Below are 22246 nucleotides of genomic sequence, written 5' to 3'. Positions count from 1 at the left end.
ATATGCGGTGTTTGGTTTTTTGTTCTTGCGATAGTTTACTGAGAATGATGATTTCCAATTTCATCCATGTCCCTACAAAGGACATGAACTCATCATTTTTTATGGCTGCATAGTATTCCATGGTGTATATGTGCCACATTTTCTTAATCCAGTCTATCATTGTTGGACATTTGGGTTGGTTCCAAGTCTTTGCTATTGTGAATAATGCCGCAATAAACATACGTGTGCATGTGTCTTTATAGCAGCATGATTTATAGTCCTTTGGGTATATACCCAGTAATGGGATGGCTGGGTCGAATGGAATTTCTAGCTCTAGATCCCTGAGGAATCACCACACTGACTTCCACAATGGTTGAACTAGTTTACAGTCCCACCAACAGTGTAAAAGTGTTCCTATTTCTCCACATCCTCTCCAGCACCTGTTGTTTCCTGACTTTCTAACTGGTGTGAGATTGCCATTCTAATGATTTAGATTGCCAAATCATTAGATTTATGCCATTCTAACTGGTGTGAGATGGTATCTCATTGTGGTTTTGATTTGCATTTCTCTGATGGCCAGTGATGGTGAGCATTTTTTCATGTGTTTTTTGGCTGCATAAATGTCTTCTTTTGAGAAGTGTCTGTTCATGTCCTTTGCCCACTTTTTGATGGGGTTGTTTGTTTTTTTCTTGTAAATTTGTTGGAGTTCATTGTAGATTCTGGATATTAGCCCTTTGTCAGATGAGTAGGTTGCGAAAATTTTCTCCCATTTTGTAGGTTGCCTGTTCACTCTGATGGTAGTTTCTTTTGCTGTGCAGAAGCTCTTGAGTTTAATTAGATCCCATTTGTCAATTTTGGCTTTTGTTGCCATTGCTTTTGGTGTTTTAGACATGAAGTCCTTGCCCATGCCTATGTCCTGAATGGTAATGCCTAGGTTTTCTTCTAGGGTTTTTATGGTTTTAGGTCTAACATTTAAGTCTTTAATCCATCTTGAATTGATTTTTGTATAAGGTGTAAGGAAGGGATCCAGTTTCAGCTTTCTACATATGGCTAGCCAGTTTTCCCAGCACCATTTATTAAATAGGGAATCCTTTCCCCATTTCTTGTTTTTCTCAGGTTTGACAAAGATCAGATAGTTGTAGATATGTGGCATTATTTCTGATGGCTCTGTTCTGTTCCATTGATCTATATCTCTGTTTTGGTACCAGTACCATGCTGTTTTGGTTACTGTAGCCTTGTAGTATAGTTTGAAGTCAGGTAGTGTGATGCCTCCAGCTTTGTTCTTTTGGCTTAGGATTGACTTGGCGATGCGCGCTCTTTTTTGTGGCAATAATCAATAGCTTACCAACCAAAAAAAGTCCAGGACCAGATGGGTTCACAGCCGAATTCTACCAGAGGTACAAGGAGGAACTGGTACCATTCCTTCTGAAACTATTCCAATCAATAGAAAAAGAGGGAATCCTCCCTAACTCATTTTATGAGGACAGCATCATCCTGATATCAAAGCCTGGCAGAGATACAACAAAAAAAGAGAATTTTAGACCAATATCCTTGATGAACATTGATGCAAAAATCCTCAATAAAATACTGGCAAACAGAATCCAGCAGCACATCAAAAAGCTTATCCACCATGATCAAGTGGGCTTCATCCCTGGGATGCAAGGCTGGTTCAATATACGCAAATCAATGAATGTAATCCAGCATATAAACAGAACCAAAGACAAAAACCACATGATTATCTCAATAGATGCAGAAAAGGCCTTTGACAAAATTCAACAACCCTTCATGCTAAAAACTCTCAATAAATTAGGTATTGATGGGACGTATCTCAAAATAATAAGAGCTATCTATGACAAACCCACAGCCAATATCATACTGAATGGGTAAAAACTGGAAGCATTTCCTTTGAAAACTGGCACAAGACAGGGATGCCTTCTCTCACCACTTCTATTCAACATAGTGTTGGAAGTTCTGGCCAGGGCAATTAGGCAGGAGAAGGAAATCAAGGGTATTCAATTAGGAAAAGAGGAAGTCAAATTCTCCCTGTTTGCAGATGACATGATTGTATATCTAGAAAACCCCATTGTCTCAGCCCAAAATCTCCTTAAGCTGGTAAGCAACTTCAGCAAAGTCTCAGGATACAAAATCAATGTACAGAAATCACAAGCATTCTTATACATCAATAACAGACAAACAGAGAGCCAAATCATGAGTGAACTCCCATTCACAATTGCTTCAAAGAGAATAAAATACCTAGGAATCCAACGTACAAGGGATGTGAAGGACCTCTTCAAGGAGAACTACAAACCACTGCTCAAGGAAATAAAAGAGGATACAAACAAATGGAAGAACATTCCATGCTCATGGGTAGGAAGAATCAATATCGTGAAAATGGCCATCCTTCCCAAGGTAATTTACAGATTCAATGCCATCCCCATCAAGCTACCAATGACTTTCTTCACAGAATTGTATTTTTATTTTCATTCAGTTTTATATATTTTTTAAATTTCCCTTGAGACTTCTTCTTTGACCTATGGTATATTTATGTGTGTTGCTTAATTTTCAAATGTTTGGAGATTTTCCCATTGTCTTTTAGTTATTAATTTCTAGTTTAACTTGTGCTCAGAAAATATACTCTATGGCTTTAGTTCTTTTAACATGGTTTCAGTCCTTTTGTTTAGGTTTATTTTATGACCCAGGATATGATCTGTTTTGGTGAAGATTGCATGTGCTCTTTAAAAGAACATCTGCTCTGCTGTTGGTGGGTGAAATGTTCTGTAAATGTCAATTAGACCTTGATGGTTGATGGTGGTGTTTAGTCCTTCTATATCCTTTTTGATTTTGACTTGTTATTTGTTGAGAGAGAAATGTTACAAGTTTTAAATACAATTGTGGACTTATCTATTTGCACTTTCCTATCTATTAGTTTTTGCTTCATGTATTTTGCAGCTCTGTTGTTTGGTGCATATAATTCCATTTTCATTTATTTATATAGGTTATGAATATATATTTTATAAGGATATTTAAGTGGTTGTTCTAATTATTGCATTATACATAAGTAATTTACCACAGTCTTCTACTGTCAACATTTTAATCTTTGGGAAGTTTTCAGCTATTACTTTTTCAGAACTTTTTCAGCCCCCTAGTCTTTCTATTTTTCTGCTGGAACTCCAGTGATATGAATGTTCTGTTTTTCTTCATTGTCCTTTAGGACGCTGAGGCTCTGTTCATTTCTTTTTAGTCTATTTTCTCTCTTGTTCAGATTGGGTAATTTTTGTTGTTCTATATTCAAGTTCACTGATTTTTTCTTCTGTCATATTCATTCGGCTATAGCCCATCCAGTGAGTTTTAAAATTTTTATTGTTTTATTTTTTAATTCTAAAATTTTCATTTGGTTCTTTTTTATATGTTCTGTTTCTTTGCTGAGACTTCTTTTCATTTGTTTCAAGCATACTTTAAATTGCTTGTTGAAGCATTTTTATAATGATTGCTTTAAAATCCTTGTCAGATCATTCCAACATCTGTGTCAGCTCAGCACTGGAGTCTGTGGATTTTATTTTCTCATTCATGTTGAGATTTTTCTGATTCTTGGTATAAGTGATTTTCTATTGTATTTTTGACATTTTATGTATTGTGTTGTGAGACTAAACATCTTATTTCTGGCTGGGCATGGTGGCTCACGCCAGTAATCCCAGCACTTTGGGAGGCCGAGGTGGGCGGATCACCTGAGGTCAGGAGTTTGGGACCAGCCTGGCCAACATCTAGTGAAACCCCGTCCTACTAAAAATACAAAAATTAGCTGGGCATGGTGGTGCATGCATTATAGTCCCAGCTACTTGGGAAACTGAGACAGGAGAATCACTTGAACCAGGAAGGCAGAGGTTTCAGTGAGCTGAGATTGCACCACTCTACTCCTGCCTGGGCGACAGAGCGAGAGTCCGTCTCTCAAAAGAAAAACAACCAAAAACATCCTGTTTCTTTTTCCTTTTTTGCATGCAGTCACCCTGGGTTAAATGTGGTGTGCAGGTCTGTGTTGGAGTGGATATCTAGCTCTCTGCTGGACCCTGCTAACGCTGGCAAAAGTGAAGCCACCTTGCCCCATCTTGTTGCCAATGGATGGAAGTCAAAGTTTAGTTCCCCACTCAGCCTTGCAGATACCTCCCTGGCAAAAGCATAGAACCGACTCACATCACTTTGTTGCTGCTGGGTGAGATTGTAAGTTCTGCTCCCTGTCGGGCCTTGTTGACACAGGGATTAGGGAGAAGCAGAATACTGCCACACTGTTTTGTTCTAGCTTGTTGGCACTGTGGGGAAGGAGGGAAGTTCAGCTCACTGCCGGACCCCTTCCAGGTGGGGGAATGGGGAATGGAGGGATGACTTGCACCAACTCATTGCTGTCAGGTAGGGATGGCCCCACTAATACTACCCCAGTGGGGAAAGTGGAGGGCCATCTAGCACCACTTCTCATAGCCTGGTTCCACCTCTTTGCTACTGGGGAGATAGGGTGGAAGTTCACTCCTGTTTGGTCCTGCTGATACCACCCCTGTGGGGGAGGCACAAGGCTTAGTTGCCCTGCCTAACTGCTGCCACGTGGAGGCAGACATGGGTATCTCTGTTTGGCACAGCTGACACCACAGGGAAGGGGGAAATTTTCCTTTGATGTTTGATTACGGTAGAGTGGATATTATCAAAAAGATTTTCTCTTCTGCTAGGCCACCCTTTTCCTAGTCATTTAACTAAAGGGAACAGAAAGGGGCTCTTTTTTGGGTCTGGGCCTATTGGCAGTTTCAGGTTGCAGGCTTCTCCAGCGCCCCATCTGGGATTTATGGTAGACAGCTCATTACTGTAGTGTTGTTTAGGTCCTAAGGTCTCTAGGTAATCCACCTCGTCCTTTCCACCTTTCAAAGTCTTCCCATGCTTGATTGTTTTTACATCAAGATTTTCTGTTTCATTGTAAGAGGGAGGAGTAGTGAGAAATGGGTCATTGATTTTTTTAAAAAGATACTTAATTCTTTCTTTCTACTTTCTTTGGTTATGCTATTTTGTTACTTACCTGTATTTTTGAGGTAACTGTTTAGTGCATTTATTGTCAATCAAAATAATTCATGTATTGGCTGGTCGTGGTCATTCACGTCTGTAATCCCAACACTTTGGTAGGCTGAGGTGGTTGGATTACTTGAGTTCAGGAGTTGAAGACCAGCCTGGGCAACATGGTGAAACCCTGTCCCTCCAAAAAAAAATACAAAAATTAGCTGGGCATGGTGGCTTGTGCTTGTAGTCCCAGCTACTTGGGAGGCTGAGGTAAGAGGATGGATTGAGCCCAGGAGGAGGAGGTTGCAATGAGCCAAGATCATGCCACTGCACTCCAGCCTGGGCAACAGAGCCAGACCCTGTCTCAAAAAAAAAAAAAATTCATGTATTATCAGTTGAAATACATTTGAATATATTGGAATAAATAAGTGAATGTAATGCTGCAACTTTCTTATGAGTACCACTGTAGCTGCATAGTATAGGTTTTGATGGGTTCTGATTTTCCTGCTGATTATTTTTACAGTTTGTAATTTCTGTTTTGATTCTCTGTTTAACTCAAGGGTTATTTAGAAGACTTTTTCAAATGCCAAGTGGATAGATGATAAGCAGAGCTGCCCTTTGTGCCTGTAGCTTTCCACATAAGGCCAGGCAGGCCCTCAGAGAGCTAGGGTTTTTCTGAAAAGCTTTCATGTACAAACGAGATTGGAAATTTGGTTCCCTGCTATTTTTTTCCCTATCTTTATTCTTCAGGTGTTTATTGTATACTCATTATATGCAATAAGTCTAAGTTGCTTTCCTTTGATGAGGAGGAAAAGAAAGTTAATACATAGTTCCCACCCTTCAGAAGTGTAGTATTTAATTAGCGTGATGATATGTATACACAAAGCAGTTAAATAGCAGTACTTGACAATAGTGCCTAATTACTCACCACGGGAGTTCATACACAAGGAAAATCAGTGGCGGCTAAAGTAATTGGGGGAAAGACCTGTTGGAGGAGGGAGAAGTATTTGAGTTGGACCTTAAAGGGTAAGTAAGATGTAAATACGCACAGAGGAAATGAAAGGATGTTGCTGGCTGAGAAACTGGCATATTCAAAGGCTACCATGGTAGGGAAATGGGAAAGCTAAATTAGGTTGGTAGTGGAAGATGAATTCAGTTTTAGTTGTGTTGGATTTTAGATGATATAGGACATGTAATGGGGAGATACTCTGGAAATTATTGATCCCCATTTCGTGATAAATTAGTTGAGCTTAACCTTGTCCAAAACAGTAGTCTGTTCTCTCTTGGCTTGGTCAGAGGAATGCAGTGTTCTGGTTTGGATGTATTTTAGTTGAATATATGTGTCACAGGTGGTGTACCAGGTATCTTCTACTTAACCCTCCTGATCTATTCCTCACCCTTTTATACCCTGCTTTGTGCTGCCGGAGGACAAACTATGTGGATTACATCAGTGAGTTCCTTTCCCATTTTGGCTTCTGGTAGGGTTTGAGCAGTGGAGATCCCTGGCAGGACATCACAGGAAGGGAAGAAATTGAGGTCAGGGTGTGTATTTCTGGCTTCCTCCTTGCAGGATTGCCTCAGGCTAGCTACTGTCCCTTAACTAAAGGTCACAGCTTTCTCATGGGGACTCTCTGTATCACATTCTTCTTTTTTCTTCTATGTGTTTCTCCCCTCATCCTCTTCTGCATAGGGTAGTAATGGCCCCAAGTTATGCATTCTCTCTCTCTGCTGGTTTTCCTATACCCTGCCCACACCTTTGTAGATAGTCCTTTTGTTAAACTTTCCACCAATTATGCTAATTTGAATGTGCCATCTGTTTCCTGCTGGGACCCTGACTGATACAGATGAGGTCTCAATTTTCAAAGAATTAGAATCCAATGAAATAAGCCTAACAAAATATGACTAAATGTGATTCAATCTGTCTCTGATTAATGTAGGCTCTTGCAGTGCTTTCAGATAATCATTCTGAACTGCAGTCTTTAGCGTATAGATGTGTTGAGAGTGACAGTTCATGGAATATTAATAATAAGTAGCATTTATTAATTACTCTTTCCATGCACCATGCTAGGCTTTTTTTTTTTTTCTTTGTTTTTAGACAGAGTCTCACACTGTTGCCCGGGCTGGAGTGCATGGCGCCAACTCGGCTCACTGCAACCTCTGCCTCCCGGGTTCAAGCAATTCTCCTGCCTCAGCCTCCCGAGTAGCTAGGCTTATAGGCGCCTGCCACCATGCCCAGCTAATTTTTTGTATTTTTAGTAGAGACAGGGTTTCACCATGTTGGCCAGGCTGGTCTCAAACTCCTGACCTCAGGTGATTCGTCCGCCAGGCCTCCCAAAGTGCTGGGATTACAGGCGTGAGCCACCGTGCCTGGCTGCTAGGCATGTTTTTATGTGTGTCGTTTCACTTAATCTCCGCAGCAACCCTAGGAAGTGGTAATTTTCTCTCTCTCTTTTTTTTTTTGAGACAGAATCTCGCTCTGTTGCCAGGCTGGAGTGCAGTGGCACGATCTCGGCTCACTGCAACCTCTGCCTCCCAGGTTCAAGCAATTCTCCTGCCTCAGCCTCCCTGTTTATCTCCTTTTTATGGGCGAGGAAACTAAGGCTCAGAGAGATTAAATAGCCTGCTGACATTTCATAGCTAAAAAACAGTGGAACTGGGACTGAAATTCAGGTCTGCCTGACTGCATAGCTCATGTTCTAAAATAAAAATGTGGTCTTCAGATTAGCAGCATTGGAGAGCTTGTTAGAAATGTAGAGTCTCAGGCTTTACCTCATGCCTACTAAATTAGAATCTGCATTTTAGAAAGATCCTAGGTGATTCACATTCATATTAAAATTTGAGAAGCAGGGCTGGGCACGGTAGCTCATGCCCATAATCCCAGCACTTGGGGAGGCCAAGACAGGCAGATCACTTGAGTTCGGAAGTTTGAGACCAGCCTGGGCAAAATGGCAAAACCCTGTCTCTACAAAATAAACTATATACATATATATATATATATATATATCTCACCCAGGCATGGTGGTGCATAACCTGTAGTCCTAGCTACTTGGGAGGCTGAGGCAGGAGGATCACCTGAGCCCAGGAAGGTCGAGGCTGCAGTGAGCCACGTTCACACCACTGCACTCCAGTCTGGGTGACAGAGCGAGACCTAGTCTTAAAAGAAAAAAAAGAAAAACAAAAGAAAATTTTAGAAGCAATACTATAAACCATGTTGTTATTACAGTCTGCCTATTACAGACTGCTATAGAAAGTTCTGTTTGATTGATGCTGGGTACAAAGAGCATTTACCCTTCTATGCTCTTTAACACTGATGTCATATTGCTTTCTAGCTGGAATCTGACAAGCCAGTGCTGCCATTTTTGAGACAAGGGCATTGAGATTCAGTTGGGAAACTAACATGGTGAGAGATGCCAGGAAACAGCATGAACTGCTGCTGTTGTGGAAAGGAGAGCTTGGCCTCAGGTCACTGCGAGGAATTTTTTGTGGTTGGAGTTCAAGGATGCACCATTAACTGCTGTGCTTAGAAACTCCCAAATTCATGTATACTTGGCTAGTTCTCAGAAAAACTGGTGCCTTCAAAAAGTTTGATTTGGCTGGGCATGGTGGCTCACGCCTATAATCCCAGCACTTGGGGAGGCTGAGGTAGGTGGATCACCTGAGGTCAGGAGTTCGAGACCAGCCTGGCCAACATGGTGAAACCCCGTCTCTACTAAAAATACAATAATTAGCTGGGTATGGTGGCGGGCATCTGTAATTCCAGCCACTTGGGAGGCTGAGGCAGGAGACCCGCTTGAACCCAGGAGGCGGAGGTTGCAGTGAGCCGAGATCACGCCATTGCACTCCAGCCTGGGTGACAAGAGTGAAACTCAGCCTCAAAAAACAAAACAAAACAAAAACTTTGATTTAATGTCCTTAGACTCTCCTTTCTACAGTGTTCACTTCCCACCCTCATTTCATAGTCACTACCTCTCCTCCATGTCCATCATGCCACCCTTTTCTTGTTTCTGTTGATACCTGCTTTAAGAAAGCATATCAGATGATAAATCTATGAAAAGTGCTCTATCTCACTAGTAATGAGGGAAATTCAAACTAAAACCACAATGAGATACTACTGTACACCCATCAGAAGAGCTCAAATGAAAAAAGACTGACATTACCATGTATTGGTGAAGATGGGGATTTATTGGAACTTTTGTACACTATTGGTGGTTATATAAATTGGTAAACTACTCCGAAAAGCTATTTGGTAGTGTCTACCAAAACTGAACTTAGGTATACCCCAATGACCAAGTAATACCAGTCCTAGATATTTAACCAAGAGATAATCTCCCACATGTACATAAGGATACACGTATATATGTAGATGTCCATTGAAGGATTTTGTTTGAGACAGTAAGAAATGAAAAGCAACCTAAATGATCATCAACAGAATGAATACATCAACTATGATGTATTCATCTGATGGGATTCCATACAGCAGTTAAAATGAATGAATTATAGCTGTATGTAGCAACACAGAACTATAGCAAAATATATGAAAACCATACTATTGGCCAGGCACGGTGGCTCACGCCTGTAATCCCAGCACTTTGGGAGGCCAAGGCGGGTGGATCACCTGAGGCCAGGAGTTCGAGACCAGGCTGGCCAACATGGTGAAACCCTGTCTCTACTAAAAATACAAAAATTAGCTGGGCATGGTGGCAGGCACCTGTAATCCCAGCTACTCAGGAAGCTGAGGCAGGAGAATCGCTTGAACCCAGGAGGCGGAGGTTGCAGTGAGCCGAGATTGTGCCATTGCACTCCAGCCTGGGAGACAAGAGCAAAACTCCATCTTAAACAAAACAAAACAAAACAAAACACACAAAAACACAGAAACATACTGTTGAGGAAAAAAGGTTAAAAAGTTATAGAAAATTCTGTATAATAGTATTAATGTAAAGTATAAAAACATAAAACAGTATCCTATTATGTTATAGGTTATATTATTTGTGGTACATGCATAGATAGTAAAAGGAAAGTTAAGAAAAATATTTATGTTTATGGTACATGCATAGATTTAATGTTTATGGTATGTACATAGAGAGTAAAAGGAAAACAGCTCTCACTAAATACACACACACGTACACACACACACACACACAGTTAGTTGCATAACTAGGATGAGAAGCCAGTTTTCCTTATTCTTCCTTTTTTTTCTTTTTTTTTGTTTTTTTTGTTTTTTTTTTTTTTTAATTTATGAAGTATTTATTGATCATTCTTGGGTGTTTCTCGGAGAGGGGGATATGGGAGGGTCATAGGATAATAGTGGAGAGAAGGTCAGGAGATAAACACATGAACAAAGGTCTCTCGTTTTCCTAGGCAGAGGACCCTGCGGCCTTCTGCAGTGTTTGTGCCCCTGGGTACTTGAGATTAGGGAGTGGTGATGACTCTTAAAGAGCATGCTGCCTTCAAGCATCTGTTTAACAAAGCACATCTTGCACGGCCCTTAATCCATTTAACCCTGAGTTGACACAGCATATGTTTCAGAGAGCATGGGGCTGGGAGAAAGGCCATAGATCAACAGCATCCCAAGGCAGAAGAATTTCTCCTAGTCAGAACAAAATGGAGTCTCCTATGCCCACCCCTTTCTACACAGACACAGCAACAATCTGATCTCTCCTTCCTTTCCCCACACTTCCCCCACCCCCTTCCTTTCAACAAAACCGCCATCGTCCTCATGGCCCGCTCCCGATGGTCGCTGTCTCTTCGGAGCTGTTGGGTACACCTCCCAGACAGGGCAGCCGGGCAGAGGCGCTCCTCACCTCCCAGACAGGGCGGCCGGGCAGAGGCCCTCCTCGCTTCCCAGACGGGGCCGCCCGGGCAGAGGCGCTCCTCGCTTCCCAGACGGGGCCGCCCGGGCAGAGGCGCTCCTCGCTTCCCAGACGGGGCCGCCCGGGCAGAGGCGCTCCTCACTTCCCAGACGGGGCCGCCCAGGCAGAGGCGCTCCTCACTTCCTCCCAGACCGGGTGGCAGCCGGGCAGAGGCGCTCCTCACCTCCCAGACGGGGCGGCCCGGCAGAGGCGCTCCTCACTTCCCAGACGGGGCGGCCGGGCAGAGGCGCTCCTCACTTCCCAGAGGGGGCGGCCGGGCAGAGGCGCTCCTCACTTCCCACACCGGGCGGCCGGGCAGAGGCGCTCCTCACTTCCCAGACGGGGCGGCCGGGCAGAGACGCTCCTCACTTCCTCCCAGACGGGGTGGCGGCCAGGCAGAGGCGCTCCTCACCTCCCAGACAGGGCGGCCGGGCAGAGGCGCTCCTCACTTCCCAGACTGGGCGGCCGGGCAGAGGCGCTCCTCACTTCCCAGACGGTGTGGCGGCTGGGCAGAGGCGCTCCTCCCTTCCCAGATGGGGCAGCCAGGCAGAGGCGCTCCTCACTTCCTCCCAGCCGGGGTGGCAGCCGGGCAGAGGTGCTCCTCACATCCCAGACGATGGGCAGCCGGGCAGAGGCGCTCCTCACTTCCCAGATAGGGCGGCCGGGCAGAGGGGCTCCTCACATCCCAGACGATGGGCGGCCAGGCAGAGATGCTCCTCACTTCCTAGACGGGGTGGCGGCGGGGCAGAGGCTGTAATCTTAGCACTTTAAGAGGCCAAGGCAGGAGGCTGGTAGGTGGAGGTTGCAGCGAGCCGAGATCACACCACTGCACTCCAGCCTGAGCACCATTGAGCATTGAGTTAGCGAGACTCCGTCTGCAATCCCAGCACCTCGGGAGGCCGAGGCAGGCAGATCACTCGAGGCCAGGAGCTGGAGACCAGCCCGGTCAACACGGTGAAACCCCGTCTCCACCAAAAATACAAAAACCATTCAGGCGTGGCGGCGCGCGCCTGCAATCCCAGGCACTCGGCAGGCCGAGGCAGGAGAGTCACAGGAGCCCGAGGCAGGGAGGTTGCAGCGAGCCGAGATCATGGCAGTACAGTCCAGCTTCGATAACAGCGGGAGACCAAAAAAAGAAGGAGAGGGAGACCGAAGAAAGGGGAGGGAGAGGGGGAGGGGGAGGGGGAGGGGGAGGGGGAGGGCCCTTATTCTTCCTTAGTCTAAGTAATAGAGGCTTCAAAATCTAAATGGTCTGCATGGTCATTAACTTGGCTTCTTGTCTCCTGTAGCTAGGCTTTGTATAGCTCAGAACATGTTATGGGAGCCTGGTGAGTTTGAGGGGAGTGGAGTTAGTATCTCTTTTACATGAAGGCAGGGGGCAAGGTTGCTATAAACTTTTTTTTCCACGTTCAGACCCCCTGTCTGCTGGCCAGGAGTGCTGAGTTTGACCTGATTAAGGGTATCAGTAAACAAGGTAATGTGAAACACTAGTAAGCTGGTGACTGTTCGAACCTAAAGCTGAACTCCTCTAGCACTTCTCAGTCATGTTTGACTAGCTCTGGCAGGAGCTGCTGGATACAGAGGCAAACCCAGAGAACCAAAAACCTATAAATGGCCTCCAGTGTGATTAAAATGGACTATTGGCATAGTAGTTGGATCAAAATTCTAAGTTCTGAACAACATAGGTTTTCATGTACAGGGTCTACAGGGTATAGGATAAGATAAAATTCTGGAAAATGAAAGGCAGTATATGGCCCCTGCTCTCCTGGATCGACTGTGGTTACTTTTTTCTCAATTACCTAATAATTGCCTTTAAATTCCCCAGGCTGTTAAGACCTGGAAAATCTACCAGAGGGGTATGTGAGATAGAGTAAGAAAGTATGTGAGATAGAGTTTTAGAAGGGCAGGCAAAAAGGAGGAAAATAAAAGACGAGACTCTCTTGAATGGGTTGTTTCTGTTCTTTGATGATCTCACCTGCTTTTTTTTTAATGCATTTGATCTAGTAATGACTCATGAGGAGAGCCTCGGAAGATGTTTGGGTTCTAGTCCTAATACCTCTATTTCAGTGACCTTGAGCAGATCAGTTAACGTCTTTGAACTTCATATACGTCATCTGTAAAATGGAGATAATAATAGTATTTACCTAATATGGTTGTTAAGGCATGTAAAGTGCTTGGCATGGTGCCTGGCACAAGGTAAGTAAATAATTAATAAATTAGTGATGATCTTTCTTCCTGTTGTTGTTACAGTATCAGAGAAGCAAAGGAGGAGAGCATTTTGAGTGGGAGAGGGAAGTCTGGTCTACAGAATGCCAAATGCAGCAGAGACGTCCAGAAGGATGAGAATTGAGAGAAGGCAAGGGTTTTGAGGCTTGATTAGAAATGCTGAGTGATAGGCTGGGCGCAGTGGCTCATGCCTGTAATCCCAGGACTTTGTGAAGCCAAGGCTGGTAGATCACCTGAGGTCAGGAGTTCAAGACCAGCCTGGCCAACATGGTGAAACCCCGTCTCTACTAAAAATACAAAAATTAGCTGGGCGTGGTGGCGTGTGCCTGTAATCCCAGCTACTTGGGAGGCTGAGGCAGGAGAATCACTTGAACCCAGGAGGCAGAGGTTGCAGTGAACCAAGACCACGTCTCAAAAAAAAAAAAAAAAAAAAAAAGAAAAGAAATGCTGAGTGATATTTACATTTGAAACCCATCTTCTGAGCTCCTTAATTTTATTGGAAATGGGAATCAGAGTTTAAAAAGAAATTCCATCACTTTCTGTTCTCAGGGTACATATTTAGTTAAGTTCACAGGAAGCAATATTTATAGGGAGAATATGTAAGAAGGTAGCTGCAGCTGTGACAGCCACAGCAGACTCTTTATGCTTGTCCATTAGAACTTTCTGTGATGTGGACATCTTCTATATCTGTGCTATCCATATATGTGGGGCTATTGAGCACTTGAAATATGCTAGTGCTCTAGTGTGACTGATGAAATTTTAATTTTTTTTTTTTTTTTTTGAGACAGAGTCTGGCTCTATCACCCAGGCTGGAGTGCAGTGGCGCAATCTCGGCTCACTGCAACCTCTGCCTCCTGGGTTCAAGCAATTCTCCTGCCTCAGCCTCCCAAGTAGCTGGGATTATAAGTGTGCACCACCACGCCTAGCTAATTTTTGTATTTTTAGTAGAGACGGGGTTTCACTATATGTTGGCCAGGCTCGTCTCGATCTCTTGACCTCAGGTGATCCACCCACCTTGGCCTCCCAAAGTGGTAGGATTACAGGCATGAGCCACCATGCCAGGCCTGAAATTTTAATTTTATTTAATCTTAATTAGCTTAAGTTTAAATAGCCATATGTAGCTTGTGGCTACCCTAATGGACAGCTCTAGCTGCCCTGAAAAAGCCATCATTGTTATTAGGGGAGCAAGGCATATACTCTTGAGACCAGTTAAATACCAAAAGAATTGGGGTCAGACAGTAGAGACTTAATTATTCAGAAAACAAATGATATCCACTGGGCCAGAGAATTTAAAGAGAGTCTTATAAAGTAAGTGAAACTTGGGCTCGAGCTAGAGGGATGTACAGTGGATAGGAGGAAAGAAGGCAAGAGGTTATTCTGATGGGTTGGAGGGGGTGGGCAAATGTTTGCAGTTAAAAAATATCTCCTACATGAGAAGTTTGAGGACAATGACTATTCTAAAATAGAGCACTTATATTGGGAGTTAGGCATGTTTGGGCCAGGTCATGGACAGTCTTGAATGCTAGCACACAGTTTGGGCTGTCCACATAGGCCGATGTTTTGCCAGGCTTGCTTAAAACATAGATTCTCAGGCCCCACCTTGACCTACTACATCAAATTTTCTGGGTTGGAGCCTAAGAAATCAGTATTTTGAGCAAGCTCCCCAGATGTTGATGATGCACATTCAAGTTTGAGATCTATTAGATAGACAGAAAGGAGCCCATGGGAGCTTTTGGTGAAGGGAGTGATGTGATAATAGCAGTATCTTAGGAAGCTCAATAGGGTGGGACAGTGTAGGATGTAGAAACTAGAGTAAGGAAACCAGTTAGGTGACTGTTAAAGTAGTTCAGATATGAACTTCACAAATTCAGATTTTCTTTCTGGCTGGTACCCTCGGAATTGTCAAATTGACTCCTAAAATTTCCCTGCAGGCCATATTTTAATTTTCAACATAATTTGTTTGCTGTTTTAAATGACTAGGGCCCAGGGACCAAAGCCTGACTTCCTTGGTTCAAATCCGAGCTCTACTACCTAAGTGATTTTAGCTTAGACAAGTTTTCATAGCTTTTCTGTGTTTCAACTTTCTTTTCTATAAACTGGAGATGATTATAGCTCCTACCTCATAAGGGCATTGCAGGTGTTAAATTAGATCATAAAGGGCTCACAACAGTACTTGGCACATAGTAAGCACTCAATAAATGTTGGTATTAATATTATTTAAACTAAAGATCTCCTTAGTTTATTACAATTTGTATAATAGTTAAAACCAGTCAATTACCTTTCACACACACAAAAACATGTTAAATGTGCCCATTTGGTAGGTTAAAACTGAGTTCTAGGCTTTTTGCTGAATGAATTGTATTTCAAAGCATAATGCTTCAGTTAATTTTATATATGATTATCCTTCATAAAATAAGTCTAAACAGGATGAATTGTTTTTCCCACTGATTGTGTTAATCTGTGATTAGTTCTTGGCTATGAATGATATATCTTTTTAAACTTTGTCCTTTTTAGATTGCTACTAGCTTTCAGTGGATGCTATTTGTGACATTTATTTCTGAAGAAAAGAATGGACACTCTTTTGCTCTTCAGGGGGACTGATAGTGGAAATAAAATTTGATTTGTTATCTGGGCATGTGGCCTGGTGTCAGCTGATCCCATGACTTACCCTGGAGGTGCGGCAATAGGTTTCTGAAGGAGTGAGAAAGTCTCTTCAGGTGCCTTACTTGGGAATATGTGAACTTCTGGTTGCTGCTTCACTCTTCTTCCAGGCCTCACTGACACAGAGGCTTCTAGCCTCTCCAGTTTCCTTTGCATTGTCAGCTGCCTGAAGCAACTCTCAAGATGCACCTGCAAGTCAAGGGCGGGGAGGGAAGGAAACAGCTAAGACCCACGATAGCTACCTACACACTTCTGAGCCAGACTGAGCCAAAACGTTGCCTCAAAATCTTCTTTCTGCTTTCAGAAACAAATTCACTCCTAACTTTGATCTCTTAGGTTGTTAGATAGTTGAAAAAGAGAGGTCTATGATACAGTTGGTTAAGATTCTTTTTTTAATGTTTTGACAAGATTAATACATATATTCCCTGCCATCTCCCTAGTTTTCCATTTCCCTTCCCCGGAGGCAATCAGTTACCAGTTTCTTGTGTATCCTTTCAGAGATCTTCTGTACATGTATGTATATGTATAACCTTATATTTTTTTCTTTATATTCTTAAGTTTTATACAAATTGTAGCATACCATAAATGATATCCTGCACCTTGCTTTTTTCCTTTAATATATACTGGAGCCTGTTTCATATCAGCACATACAGAGCTTCTTTATGGCCATAGGGCAGCACTGTGTGGAATCTAAGTATTTCATAATTACTGCAGATGTACCAGAATGTATTTTAGCAGTTCTTTATTGATGGATATTTGCATTGCACCTCATCTTTGGTGATTATCAACATGATTATACATATTTCACATGTGAGAGTATATCTTTAGGAGAAATTGGTTAGGACACTTTGGTGATTGACCTCTTCAAGTGGCTGTATAACCACAGTGCTGTGTGTAGAATCAATTTGCCATGCTTAAATAGGGGGTCACAAGGTGTTAGAGCTAGAAGAGATCTTAGAGATTCCAGAGAAACCCAAGATTACATGAAGACTTAAAGGCAGATTCAAGACTAAATCCCACAGTTGTTTGTTGTTTTTGTTTTGTTTTGTTTTGTTTTGAGACAGAGTCTTGCTCTGTTGCCCAGGCTGGAGTGCAGTGGCATGATCTTGGCTCACTGCAACCTCTGCCTCCCGGGTTCAAGCGATTCTCCTGCCTCAGCCTCCCGAGTAGTTGGGATTACAGGAGCATGCCACCACACCCGGCTAATTTTTACATTTTTAGTAGAGACGGGATTTCACCATGTTGGCCAGGCTGGTCCCAAACTCCTGACCTCAGGTGATCCACCCCCCTCAGCCTCCCAAAGTGCTGGGATTGCAGGCATGAGCCACCGCACCCGGCCAATCCCACAGTTTTTTACTCCAGTCCATAATGTAGCTCTTTGTACTATACCACACTGCTGTTTGTGAGAGAGATTTCGCATGGCCTGATTTCTGTTCCGGCCCACTGTGATGTCACTATCCTGTCTACCTGATTTCTCTTTCTAGGGTCTGACTCTGTCAGCCTGACTTTCCCTACTTTCTCTGCTGCTCTGGACACTACTAATAACTACTCTAATAATAACTACTTTTTTCTTTTAAAATTAAAACCAAAGTCCTTTATGGTTTCGGGATCCTTTCTTTAGTAGTAAAGGCAAATAAGTGAGGCAGGAGTGCTAGGGAGGTGATCTGGTAATGGCCCAAGATTCATGATCTTTCCCGTTGCTTTCTACTCTTAGCTCGTCCACTGAGTCATCATGATGTAGTCTAGGGAGAGTCCTTTTCTCCTCTTGGCACTGCTGGAATATCTCCTTTTCTTGACCATAAGATTGAGCACCTTAAGGTCCAACAAGTGCTTAATGTAACCAATAAGGAAGAATATGAAAATGTGTGCACATAGTTTCATTATTGCTGAATTATATTAGGGAAGTAATATTCTTTGTTTGCAGCCCAAGGAAATCAAGAGCCTTGGTGTCAGGGACAGACCCTTGTGTGCGAATGACTCTGAAGTTGACCTTAACTCTGGCCCAGGCCACAGAGGTGTAAACTGCTACAAACGTTTTTGAAATCAACACTAGGATGATGGATAAAACTGTACTAGGAATAGACTGTAGAGCTATCCCTGGGACAGTTTTTCTCGAAGTATAGTCCTCTGACCACCTGCATTGTTCAAAAGTTGGCACTCTGGAGTCTGCAAGTAGTCCTTCTCTGCCCTCAAGTTATTCTTATATGAACTTAACTATGAAAACTACTGCCTAAGAAGTAGTAAACTGGGGAGATGGTCACAAGTCTTTCAATTTGAAGCAGCTTATAAAATTAGTGATAAGAGCTGACTAGCAATTCCAGGTCGTGTACAGTTAATGTCATTTGGGGAGATGTAAATACTACATTAGGTGGCTGGGTGCGGTGGCTTATGCCTGTAATCCTAGCACTTTGGGAGGCCAAGGTGGGTGGATCATTTGAGGTCAGGAGTTCGAGACCAGCGTGGCCAACATGGTGAAACCTCGTCTCTACTAAAAATACAAAAATTAGCTGGACATGGTGGCACGTGCCCATAATTCCAGCTACTCAGGAGGCTGAGGCAGAGAATCGCTTGACCCTGGGAGGCAGAGGCTGTGGTGAGCAGAGATCTCGCCACTGCACTCCATTCTGGGCAAGAGAGTGAGAACCTGTCTCAAAAAAAAAAAAAAAAAAAAGGCTGTGTTAGGTGCCCCATGTGCTCCCACAGACCCTGTGCTTCTGTTACAACCTGACATGGTTTGGCTCTGTGTCTCCACCCAAATCTTATCTCGAATTGTAATTTCCACGTGTGAGGGGTGGGGGGACCAGGTGAGAGGGGATTGGATCATGGGGGTGTTCATGGGGGTGTTCTTGTGATAGTGAGTTCCCCATGCCGTTCTTGTGATAGTGAGTTCTCATGAGAGCTGATGGTTTTAAAGTGTGGCACTTCCTCGTTCCTGCACTCACTCTTTCCTGCCGCCTCGTGATGAAGGTGCCTGCTTCCCCTTCTGCCATTATTGTAAGTTTCCTGAGGCCTCCCCAGCCATGTGGAACTGTGAGTCAATTAAACCTCGTTCCTTTATAAATCACTCAGTCTTGGGCCAGCCGGCCTGCCTGCCTTCCTTCCTTCCTTCTTTTTCTTTTCTTTTTTTTTTCTTTTTTCTTTTTTTTTTGAGACAGAGTCTCACACTGTTGCCCAGGCTGGAGTGCAGTGGCGTGATCGCGGCTCACTGCAGCCTCTGCCTCCTGGGTTCAATTGATTCTCCTGCCTCAGCCTCCCAAGTAGCTGGGACCACAGGTGCATGCCACCATGCCTGGCTAATTTTTGTATTTTTAGTAGAGATAGGGTTTCACCATTTTGGCCAGGCTGGTCTTGTACTCCTGGCCTCAAGTGATCCGCCCGCCTCAGCCTCCCAAAGTGCTGGGATTACAGGTGTGAGCCACCATGCCTGGCCATGGGTATTTCTTTATAGCAGTGTGAGAATGGACTAATACACAACCTTTATCATGCTGTATTGTGATTGAATGTTTTTGTCACTTCCCTGTATAATCCAGAGGGTTTTCAGTTGTGAGCAACAGAAATTGACTGTCTAATTTAGGCAGAAAACGTATATATTGAAATCATATTGAATAGCTCACAAAATTACCAGCTGGACTGGAGAACTAGACTCAGGCCTATATAGCCAACATCACAGCTGCCACTGTTACTACCACCAAGAGGAGAAAGGGAATCTCCCTAGACTACATGATGACTCAATGGACAAGCTAAGAGTAGAAAGCAACAGGAAAGATCATGAATCTTGGGCCATTACCAGATCACCTCCCTAGCACTAGTGAGTGCCTACCACCACCACTCTAACTGCCATCAGTGTTAACTCAGATTCTCCAAGGAGCAGATACTAAGATGGAATTAGGTATGCAAGAGATTGATTGAGGGAAATGCCCATGACAGAGAGGGTGAGAACTGGAAGATGCTGGAAGAACTGTCAGACTGCAATGTAAATCTGATCTTTATGGATAAGAGAAGGCAAGAAGAAGGTTGGGAAAGAAGAGTCTTGGCCTGAAGAGCAGTTCTAATAAAATTTGCCCTAGCTGATGGTAGTCCTTTAGCCAAAGCTGCTTATTGGAATAGTTCTGTCTTCCAGAAATGGATCTGACTTAGTATCACTGCTGTGCTCAGTCATTGGCTGGGAGCAATGTGGCCTCAAAGAAAAGTTGCAAATATTGGGGTGAACTTAGAACCTAGCAGCTAGGGCCAAGGTCATTTACATTCCCCATGCTGGGAGAACTGAAAGGCACATTTTCATAGCTGTCTCAATCAGAGATTTTCCACTGCTTTGGGTCGCTGGCTCCCAGTCCAAGGCATGGATCCTTGGATTGGGTGAGCCAAGGTCATGTGCCTGTGTTCTGACTGCAAGGGGTACCTGCTTCCCACCAAGATTCCTAAGCCCTCTCTCCCAAATAAAGGGGTTCATATGCTGGACAGCAACCCCCACAAAGGACAAATGTCCACTATACTGTGTGACCTCCTTAAGAGCAAAGATCTTTGTCTTGCTGATTGCAATTATAAATATTTACAAATAATTGTTTATTGAAGTAACTGAATGCCCCACAATGCTATATCTGACTAAGTAAAAAAGAAGAAAAGTGAAATAACTGAATGAACGTAACCAGCTGGTGTTCAAATGCCCTTACATACTCTCTCTCTCTCTCTCTCTGTCTCTCTCACACACACACTCTCTCAGTCAATCCATTTAGCTCTCAGGGAAATGCAAACCAAATCCACTAGGATGACTATAATTAAAAAGACAGATAAAAATTGTTGTCAAGTATGTGGAGAAATTGGAACCATCATACACGGCTGAACACGGCTGATGGAAATGTAAAATGGTGCAGCCACTTTAGAAGAGTCTGGCGATCCCTCAAAACATAGTTACCATATGATCTAGCATTTTACTCCTAAGTATGTACCCAAGTGAACTGAAAACACATATTCCTGCAAATGATCCTCATAAGAGCCAAGAAGTGGAGACAATCCTGTTGTGGTTAATATTATGTGTCAACTTGGCTAGGCTATTGTGCCCAGTTGTTTGGTCACACACCAGTCTGGATGTTGTAGTGAAGGTATTTTTCAGAGGGGATTAACAAAATCAGTAGACAGATTACCCTCCATAATGTCAGTGGGCTTCATCCAATCAGTTTAAGGCAATAAGAGCAAAAGCCGAGGTCTCCTGAAGAAGAAGGAATTCTGCCTTCAGGCTGCGATATAGAAATTCTGCCTGCATTTCAAGCCTTTGGATCCAAGACTGCAACACCATCTCTTTTCTGAATTTCCAGCCTGCCAGCCTGCCCCAAGTTTCAGACCTGCCAATCCCCTAAATTGCATAAGCTAATTTCTTAAAATATATCTCCACCCATCCCCTTGTGCCAATTGGTTCTGTTTCTCTGTGATAGATCCATACAGTGTAGTATTACCATAAAAAGGAATGAAGTACTAATACATGCTACGACATGAATGAACCTTGAAAACATCATGCTAAGTGAAAGAAACCAGATACAAAAGGTCATATATGATCATATATTGTATGATTCCATCCAGAATAGACAAATCTATTGAGATGGAAAGTGGATTCATGGTTGCCTAGTGCTGCGAGGAGTGGGGAATGGGGACTGAGTGCTTAATGAGTATGGGTTTCTTGGGGTGATGAAATGTTCCGGCACTAGGTCGTGGTAATGGCTGCATGACTTTGTACTAAAACTACTAAATTGTACACTTTAAATGGGTGAATTGTATGGCATATGAGTTATTTCTAAATAAAGGGTATTATTTAAAAAATCAAATAATATCATTATTAATTAATGATTATTATTAATTAAATTATTAATTTAAAAAATTAAATAATTAAAATTAAAAATTAAATAATTAAAAATTAAATAATATCATTATATTCCCCTCCCTGACCCTTCTCTTCCACCAGGCAATGTAAATAGAGCTCACCAGCTGCCTGGCAACACCCAACATCCCAAATGCCATGCTGCATTATGTGGCAGCACTTCTTTCCCTTCAAGACTAATTTAGATGTCATTTCTAACCAGATTTGTTGAAGAAAAATGCTAGGGGTGAGGGCTGCAGGGAAGTTACTTCTGTTTTAACTCCAGGCCCAAATCCCAGCTATGGATGATACTGATGAGGGAGTGGCTCAGAACTAACAGGCAAGTGTCTTTGTTCTCAGGGAGTTTATAGCAAAAAGAAAAATAAGACCTAGATGATACAACTGATTTTGCATTCAGTGTTTTTTTTTTTTTTTTTTTTTAGACGGAATCTCACTGTCACCTAGGTTGGAGTGCAATGGCACAATCTCGGTTCACTGCAACCTCCACCTCCTGGGTTCAAGCGATTCTCGTACCTCAGCCTCCGGAGTTGCTAGGATTACAGATGTGTGCCACCACGCCTGGCTAATTTTTGTATTTTTAGTAGAAATGGGGTTTCACCATGTTGCCCAGTCTGGTCTTGAACTGCTGACC

Source organism: Pongo pygmaeus, chromosome X, assembly GCF_028885625.2.
Source record: "Pongo pygmaeus isolate AG05252 chromosome X, NHGRI_mPonPyg2-v2.0_pri, whole genome shotgun sequence".
Classification (NCBI taxonomy): domain Eukaryota; kingdom Metazoa; phylum Chordata; class Mammalia; order Primates; family Hominidae; genus Pongo; species Pongo pygmaeus.
The sequence above is the reverse complement of the archived record's forward strand: the minus strand, read 5'-3'. Positions refer to the sequence as shown.